The 9,011-nt window shown below is 42.6% G+C and overlaps 2 long non-coding RNA genes across 3 annotated transcripts in view; one reads left to right on the top strand and one right to left on the bottom strand.

The window, feature by feature from the left end:
- Window positions 1–467: 467 nt before the first annotated feature.
- The window catches only part of LOC136786550 (uncharacterized), a 28,608-nt gene continuing 20,064 nt past the window's right edge, over window positions 468–9,011 (bottom strand). For both annotated transcript variants that reach the window (XR_010825523.1, XR_010825520.1), the window contains exon 5: window positions 468–3,016. This is a non-coding gene — a long non-coding RNA (uncharacterized lncRNA). The remainder of the gene's footprint in view (window positions 3,017–9,011) is intronic.
- LOC125180553 (uncharacterized) lies at window positions 3,536–7,958 on the top strand. Its single transcript, XR_010825525.1, has 4 exons — window positions 3,536–3,717; window positions 4,643–4,804; window positions 6,796–6,877; window positions 7,794–7,958. It is a non-coding gene; the product is annotated as an uncharacterized lncRNA (long non-coding RNA).

Genomic DNA, 9,011 nt, shown 5'->3' with positions numbered 1-9,011 from the left:
AACTATTTGTGGGACGATAGCTTTTTATAAGTTACACCTTCAATTAACGGTATGATCTAGTTCCTAGATCAGATCACTTGTTAGGCCATTATAGGTTGTTCTCAAGGTTCTGAATGAATGATTCTCAGACCCTGTCTGGCTTAGGAGTGCTGCAAGCTCATTTGTAATTTAGTTTTTGTGGGCTGCGAGATTCCAAAGTTCCTGGCACATTAAACTCCCTGGCAGATATGTGAGAAGGATGGTCCTCTGAGCCCACCTAAGGAGAAGGATAGGAAAGGCAGTGGAGATCCTTGCTCACCTCTTTGCTCATGCCCTGTTATGCAGATATGGGCAGGTTATGTAGGGGAGCTCTCAGAGTGAGCGCAGCTGGGACTCCTTCTCATCTGCACTGTTTGCAGAAATCCCCGCAGACTCTGTTATTGCATTGCCCACTACATCGCCACTGCTGCAAGGCTGGCTGGGGTACTTGCTGATGTGAATCTGGGTGGGAAGTCATGGGGACCAGCGTATTATCGAGGTAGGTGGAGCAAAAACAAAGCATGAATAACGGACACTGCTCTTCTACAGTTCATCAAAGGTATGGATGCTTGTGCAAGTTATTCAGGAGCTGGGAGGTTGGAGGGGAAAGTTACACAAATGTTATTAAATATGTTATGATTTAAGAGAAGCATCAGTTCAGAGTAAAAGTGCATGTTGGGGATCAGAGCTTTGAAACATCCATTCAGCTGCTCTGAAATGTAACTTTTGATAATGTGACCCATAAAGATTTCCTTAAAGTTCACATCTCTTTTTTTCCCCCCACTATTTTTTTAATGCTGCAGCCTCTGAACATAAAATTCATCTGTTCATTTCTTTTTTGTAATAAATGTCATCTCATTCATGCAAGAAGCAGAATTTCTCACTGTCCCTGATTCTGCAACAAGAGCAGCAATTCTCATACTAACTCATGATATAGGATCATTTACAATGAGGCATTCCTAGTTTGCCTTCTGAATCTCAGAACACTGGGTAAAATTGAAAGTGCTGGGTAAGAATGAAGCGTTATCAGTGAGGACTAAGACCATCTATAATCCTTCTAATCCAAATTGGATTAATTATTTGCAAAAAGTGCTAGAAGTACGTGTATTAGATCGAGGGCTAAGTGGGTTGAAGTGGGTCATACAATTTCATGGAGGAGTAGGTTAAGCAAAAAGGGGATTTGTCAATGAGAAAAACTTTATTAAACAGCTGCTAATTGAAAGCAAACTTGCTAAAAAGGTGTCTATACACATTTAAAATCTGTATAAATCACAATTTAATAGAGTCCCTTGGAACTCCTGACTGACAGTACATAAAAAGCGACATCATATACAGTCTGTCCTCCTGCAGCGTGGGTGGACAAGGAAGGATCTGACAGACAGAAAGATCACTTGGGATCCTATGCTGCTGTTCCACAAATAGCACGGATGCAGATGCTGAGATACTGGCAATTAGGCAGTAAGATGGAGAAGTCCATCTGGAAGACTTCCAGCCATACAACTTCATTCACATAGGGTTTGTTGCAAGGCAAACATCATGCAAGTTATCAAGGAGACATGCAAGCAGCCTGGGACATTTATATGACCCACAGTAGTCCAGTTTAACCCTGAGTTTCCTTCATGGTAAGAACTGTCTGCTGTGACATTAGCAGGAGCTGTCACTACAGGGGATTGGCTGTTGTCATTCAATCCCCACAGACTTTGTTTAGGGTGCTTTTAAAAGGGTAACGCTGGTAGGAACACAACCATTAGGAAGAAGATCATACAACATTACAAAGAGCTAGATTTGACCCATCACTTTCGTGTACTACACCCTATCCCACTTCAAACCCCAACCCTCATACACTGTTCTTCATTTCTCCACCCTATAAATATCTGCTTTACCTGTAGTGCACTTGCAGCAGAGCACACCAAAGGCCTTTCAGTTTCTCGATGCTCCCTATTGATGCAGTGAAAGTTTTAGTTGCCAGGTCTTCTTAGAGCATCTTCTCTTCACCCTTTTCTCCTTTCCTCAGCTTTACCAATTTTCCCTGTATTCACTCCTCATTCCAGTTCCTCCTCATGTACTCTGTTCTTGACTCTTTTCTCATGTAATTTCATTTCTATTTACTACAGCTGTAACGTAAACCTACCCTTCTTTTTTCCCCTCTCCCAGTGAGGTAGACCTTCCTCTAAATCTTCCAGGAGCACAGCAGCTGCAGTCATCACAAAGCACATGCCAGCTGTCCTGCCAGGTCATCTCGACTTCTCCGACCTCTCTGGTCCTGAAGATACATTGCTCTACTTTCCCAACTAGCTGACCAGTGCCATCCTCTTCTATCTCCTTCCTCACCAGCAGCCATTGGTATAAATATCAGTAATGATGAATTATGAATTGGCTTACTGCTACTTAATAATTTACTCAATAAAGTTCTTCCAGCAGACTGTTAGAGCCCAATGCTTAGGTAAAGAATTTAGCTTCAGAATTTCTGAATATTCTCCACTGTGTTAAAACAAACAAACAAACAAACAAACAAACAAAAAAAAACAAAAGAATGGAAAACTTCCAAAAATAATCTAACATTGTTCTGTGGAAGAAGTAACTGCATTTAAGAAGTGTGACTTAAAGTTTTATCTGGGAGAAATAATAGAATGTAATAGATTTCACAGACAATAATCAGGGACTTATCTCAAAGTGCCAATCTTACCTCATTTGCTATTCTGGGAGAATGACTATTATCAGTAATGAAATGAATTGGTTCCTTCATTTAGACTCTTGCTAATACCACGTAGACTCTTCTGTGTCCATCTCTGCAGTAGTCTTAACTAAAAATTAATTCCTTGGATAAAACTAGTAATTTCCTTAAACATCAGTTACCTCAAACATTGTCTTTGGGGCAACAAGCAGCATCCTGTTCTTCCCTTGCTAACACGCTCTTCAGAGTGCGTCAAAGGAAAGGAGTCCTTTGGGACTGCAGTCCATCAGGTCCAGGGCCAAATGCAGGAGTCTTGGGGGAAAGCTGTCAACCAAGAGAAGAAACTATGTCCCCTTTCCAGGTAAAAACAGCTTATGCCTAAAGCAGGAAACTTCCCTTTTGTATAATTTAACCATACCCCACATAATGATGGGAGAAAAACATCATCAAAATTTTCGATTCTCCTTTTGAAAACCACTCAGCACTTTGGCTAGGTGACTTCCTGGCTCCATACTAATTCATCAAAATTGTGACACGTAATTGCATTGTCCTACATTCAACTGTATGGTGGTTTTACTCAGTTGAGCAGCTGAGCTCCACCACAACTGCTCTCTCACTCCCCCTCCTCAAAGAGAAAGGGGGAGAATATATAATGAAAAGGGCTCAAGGGTTGAAATAAGGACAGGGAGATCACTCAACAATCATCGTGATGGGCAAAACAGACTCAGAGTAGGGAGATTAGTAAAATGTATTGCCTATTACTAACAAGCTAGAAAAGTGAGAAATAAAGAAAATAAACTAAAAACACTTTCCCCCCATCCACCCTCTTCTACATACTCCCCCTGAGCAGCACAGGGGAATGGGGGCTGCGGTCAGTCCCTGATGCTTTGCCTCGGCCGCTCCTTCACGGTCACTCCCTGCCCCTGCTCCACGTGGGGTCCCTCCCATGCGATGCCGTCCTTCCCGAACAGATCCTGCGGGGGCTGCCCACAGGCAGCAGCTCTTCAGGAACCGCTCCAAAACAGGTCTGTACCACGGGGTCCATCCCCCAGGAGCAAACTGCTCCAGCACGGGTCTCCCATGGGCAGCAGCTTCCCCCAGACCCCTGCTCCTGTGTGGGCTCCTCTCCACGGGCTGCAGCTCCGGCCCGGGGCCTGCTCCAGCGGGGGCTCTCCGTGGGCCGCAGCCTCCTCCAGGCCACATCCACCTGCTGCACCGGGGGCTCCTCCACGGGCTGCAGCGTGGAGATCTGCTCCGTGTGGGACCCATGGGTGCAGGGGGACAGCCTGCTCCACCAGGGGCCTCTCTGCAGGCCTCAGGGGAACTTCTGCTGCATGCCTGGAGCACCTCCTGCCCTCCTGCTGCACTGACCTTGGTGTCTGCAGGGCTGGTTCTCACTCCTCACTGTCCCAGCTGCTGTTATGCAGCAGTTTTTTGTTTGTTTGTTTTTTCCCTTTCTTAAATCTGTTCTCACAGAGGCACAAATAACATTGCTTATTAGCTTGACTCTGGGCAGTGGCGGATCCCTTTGGAGCTGGCTGAAACTGGCCCTTATCTAACATGGGGCAGCTTCTGGACTCGTCTCACAGAAGCCACCACTGTGGCCCCTCCACTACCAAAACCTTGCCATGTAAAGCCAATACAAACTGCAAGCTATTGCATTTTGTCACAGCGATAGCCTGTTCTTAACCTCCTCTAGGTTACCTAGCACAGGTTGGCATTTGGCACTCAGAGATGTCCATTCCGAGGACCTCTTAGCCATTCATGGGTCAGAGCCCCAGCAGCTACTCAGAAAGGCCAGAGAAAGTTTTCCTGTTCATTGTTATTAAACAGAGTTCTCTAATCTGCATTAAGAATGATTACACTGCATGTAGAGTCAGACATCCATGTGTTTGAAGGACTGAGGACAAGTAAGATTCTTGCCAACGTGCTGCATTGCTCCCTCCAAAGGGGCCTGAGGCAAGAGGCTGGATCAGACCTCCGTGGTCACTGGCTCGTGTCTTCCACAGCAACAAACATACCATAAAGCCTCTTCTGTAAGGTGGCCAAGCTTCTCATGGAATCAGCTGGATATCCCCTCCCATTACCCTTGGCCACCAATGCAGCCTGCAGGTAGGTGTGAAGAGGTAAGCAGCATGGGAGGGAAGCTATATGAATCAGCAGTTTTCAGCGTCTTGGAAATGTCCACTTTGAATAAGCTGATATAGCAACTCAGTTCATCAGATGAGCAGATCCTCCCCTCTCTGTATCTTTCCAGTAAGAGATGCTTATTTTCACCATAATTGCAAGCACACGCTCAGACTGCTCATTAATCACCAGCTAGGAACACGATATGGCACCAAGCAGATGTAGTGCCTAAACAGGAGCGCATCCTGAAGCAGAAGAGTGAGGATGCGGTGAGGAGACAGAGCAGCTCAGCAGATCAAGGACTGGAGCATTCCAGAAATGAAAAGACAACTAGGAGAGATTCAAAGAAGTTTGTTTTTTATCAGTCAAGTGAGCTACAAACGTGAAGAGGAACTACTTTTCATTTTGGAAGATCAAAAGCACAGGATTTGTTTAGAAGTGTACACTTGACTGAAAAAGAGAAAGCTGGTTATCAGATGGTGAGCAGCTGAAAAAGAACTAAGTACAGATATTCTGCACAGTAAAAATAAAATATTTTTCTTGAAAGTACCAAAAGTCATTTAGTGACTTTCACATCACCTTCAGTGTAGATAGGCCCAGGTGTGCACAGTAATGTAATATCCAAGTTACAGCAGTAGATTTAAGAGAAAAACTTGTCTATTAAACACAAGCTCATAACACTCATCTTTCCTATATTTGCTTTTTTTTTTTTTTTCCTTCTCTGTGATGCAAAACAACACAAACACTAGATCTTGGTATAGGAGGACAGGATTCCCCAGAAATAAACTGAAAGCAGAGCTAAATGAAAGTGTAGAAATAACAAATGGAAACAAACAACAACAAAACACCAAACAACCAAGCCCTATGTAAGAGACAAAAAACATAAGCAACTAGGATTATTTCTTTTTTAAAGAAAGAAAAAAGCCCATTCACAACCAACTCCAAAACTCAATGCTGGCATATAAGCAAACTAAAGGAAACAGTTTCAATTAAAGGTTGCTGGATTCTGGCTTATACCTGACAAGACTCACTGCACTGCAGCCTCTAAACCAATAAGCCTCACATATAAAACAAACACTTGTTACACTACCTCAATGACAGACAACAGAAGCACAAATTAAGCATGGAAAGATTCAATAGTTTATATAAGGTTACCATTTAAACTAACCTGAATCCAGGAATTAAATAGTCATGTAGAATAGAGTGCCAAAGAACGATGTCAGAAATAGGAAAGACAAAGAGCAACAATTCAGTCTTTCTATGGGGAAGCCAGTTTACTCTACAGCACCCTTGAAACATGAGTGGTCTCCAGACAAAACAGTACGCAATACAGAGTTCCATGTAGGACCTGCTGATTGTCACAGCAGTGAGTGGCTTCCTGGAAAGAACAGGAATCCTGAGGGTGGGATTCACCTGCTGTGACTCAGACACATCCAGGTTAATTGTCTGTGCCGACACTGCTTGCTGCAGGTTCCCTTTACAACCAATAGAGAAAAAAAGATGGTGTTGGAACATCTGCAGAGGCTCAAGGCTCTCCAGTGGTTTTAGAGGGCAAGACTAGCTGTGGCTCAGATTTTTCAATCTGAGTTCAGAGCTAATGTCTTGACATCTAAAGCCTAAGGTTAAACCCTTCTTCAATCCAACACTTCCGGAGGAAATTAAGGCTGAAAGAGCTGAAGTATTAGCAGTGATGTGTAATTTCTCCCTTTTAAACTGCCTCAGTAGTAAGAGTACTGGAAAACAGGAAGTATGATCCAGATTTTAAAAAAAGTGTTCCTGAATTGTCAGAGAAGCACACACCAATGGGGTCTGGTTGAAACTATTCTAAAAAATGGACATACGGAGAATTATGATATGTGGGTGAATCAAAGAAAAAAAATATGCCTTGCAGGTCTATTAGGATTTTGGGGAAAAATATGGGGGATGGGGTGCGGGGGTGGCAAAGATTCCCTAATACTCTCCTTGCATTTCCATAGCTCTCCCAGGAGGGCTCCTCACCAGAGACAATTGAAGAAATGAAGCCACCTCGGGATGGAAGGGCTGTCCTGACATAAACAGGTAGATGCTTAAAAGATGGGAAAATAACATACCAGATGCTAGAAGTCAGCAGTGGCTTGGGATACGTGTAAATGATCGGAAAGGACCATGAATGGCAAGACAATAGCGCTGCTGGTATTAACTGATTCAGAGTTTTAAAGAGACCATCACAGAGAACTCTGCAAACCCTGACTAGATGAGAAAATGATAGTTGAAATTTGGCATAGATAAACACAGAATTATGCAACATGAGGAGAAAAACCCCACATTTACATCCATAATGATAGGTTTTCAGATAGCTATTACTGCTCAGGAAAGAGTTCTTGAAGACACAGTGGATGAAGAGATTTGGTGTTTTATAACACATGGTCTCATGAAAATATCAACTCAGAGAGAAAGGAAATTGATGTTGGAACGTATTAAGGAAGGAAAAAAGAGCAAAACTGAAAAGAGAGTTATGTCACTGCATACATCACTGGTGTATCTGCATCCCATCCTTAACACTGAGTCAGCATCTCAAAAAGGATGGAGTAGTGCTGGAAAAGGGTCAGGGACAAGGCAACGTATATGATCAGAAGTCTGGAATACGAAGCACAGTAGATCTCTTCATTTATATAAAAAAAAAAGTGAGGGGAAAATAATGAGATTTGGGAGTGGACTAGAGAGGGTAAATAACTCATACAGTACAGGAAACAAGGGGCGTTGGACTAGCATAGATGGTGGCAAACTAAACCAACAGAAGATAATTCACCATCACCAAATGCAACAAAGGCTAAAATTGGACGCGAATCCTCAAAAAAAATCCATTGATGGAAAAACTATCCAAAACTATTAAACACAGGGATACCATCTTCTCTCATGGGGTCCTTGTGCTGCAAGTCACTGGAAGCTACAAGGAGATATTGGGGAAGTATCATTATGTTTCCTCTCTTTTTAGATTCTTCTGCATCTGCAGCGGCTACTACTCTGAGCAGAACCATCTTGTGGTCATGCCTTGTCTCCAGGAAAGCCATTCAAACATAAAGCCAAAGTCAGAGACTGCTGCAGGTAGTGAGCAAAAATAATTGTAAATCATATCATTTCAAAGAAGCTGAATCCATCATCTGCAAGGATTGCATATTTTATTTTCTTCTTTTGAGAAGGGCTTGTTTTATTAAACTATTTTGTACATATTTGATCTCTTCTACTACTTCAAGGGGCTACTAGACTCACTTAACAGTTATTTATTGCAGAGACAGAAATGGAAGGAAAGCTGATTTTTAACACTAGAGTATCATTTACTGTCTGGATGTGCATAACCATAAGAAATTATTAGGTATGGACATAAGGCTGTAGAGTTCGAGCCCAGGGATCATTGAAAGATGCCTATACAAAAACAGCCCCAGTCTGTACGCCATGAAGGCAGCCTGCACAGAAGATGAAGTATACCTTTTGGCAACTATTCCTCCAATTACTCACTGAGATGGAAACATACCTTCAGAATAAAATCCAGATCCTGGGTAAATGTTGCTTTTGTATACCATTGGACATTCACATTCCATATGTTTCCATCAGACTCCCAAGTCCTTTTCATACTTAATATTTTACAAGTTCCCCCTTTTTCCTTCCCCTGCTCCTGCCTATCTGCTCATCATGACCTACACTCGTCGTTTCTAAATGAATAGTCTCAAATTGTCAGATCTTTGTTCAGCCAGGTCATTAATCAGTGTACTAATTCACATAACAATCTCAGCACTAACAAATATTTTTCAAATAACAATTTTATGAAGTATTCACAGACAATTGAACCATTAACTGTGTACTTTGTGACTCACATTTATTAAGCATGCATACTTTCGCAAAAACTCCGAACAAAGCTATGCCACACTTCCCATGCTACCACTCTTCCTATATCCCAAAGAGTCATGTTGGGTTTGGGGTTTGGTTTGCTTTTAATATACTCATACAAATGTCTAGGGATATTCATTTCCAATTTAAGATGAGCTGCAGGCAGAGATCAAACCTACTTTATCATTGTGGCCTAGGAACAAACATATTTTGTACAGGAAGTTGCCTGCTTTTACTTTGGCAAATATCCTTTTTAGGACTTCCTCTTGCTTTGTTTTGCACTGGTTTCTCTCCCCAGGGAGTGTAGATCCTACTGTGAAGCATGTCA

Source organism: Anser cygnoides, chromosome 17 (assembly GCF_040182565.1).
Source record: "Anser cygnoides isolate HZ-2024a breed goose chromosome 17, Taihu_goose_T2T_genome, whole genome shotgun sequence".
NCBI lineage: Eukaryota > Metazoa > Chordata > Aves > Anseriformes > Anatidae > Anser > Anser cygnoides.
The sequence above is the reverse complement of the archived record's forward strand: the minus strand, read 5'-3'. Positions and strand labels throughout refer to the sequence as shown.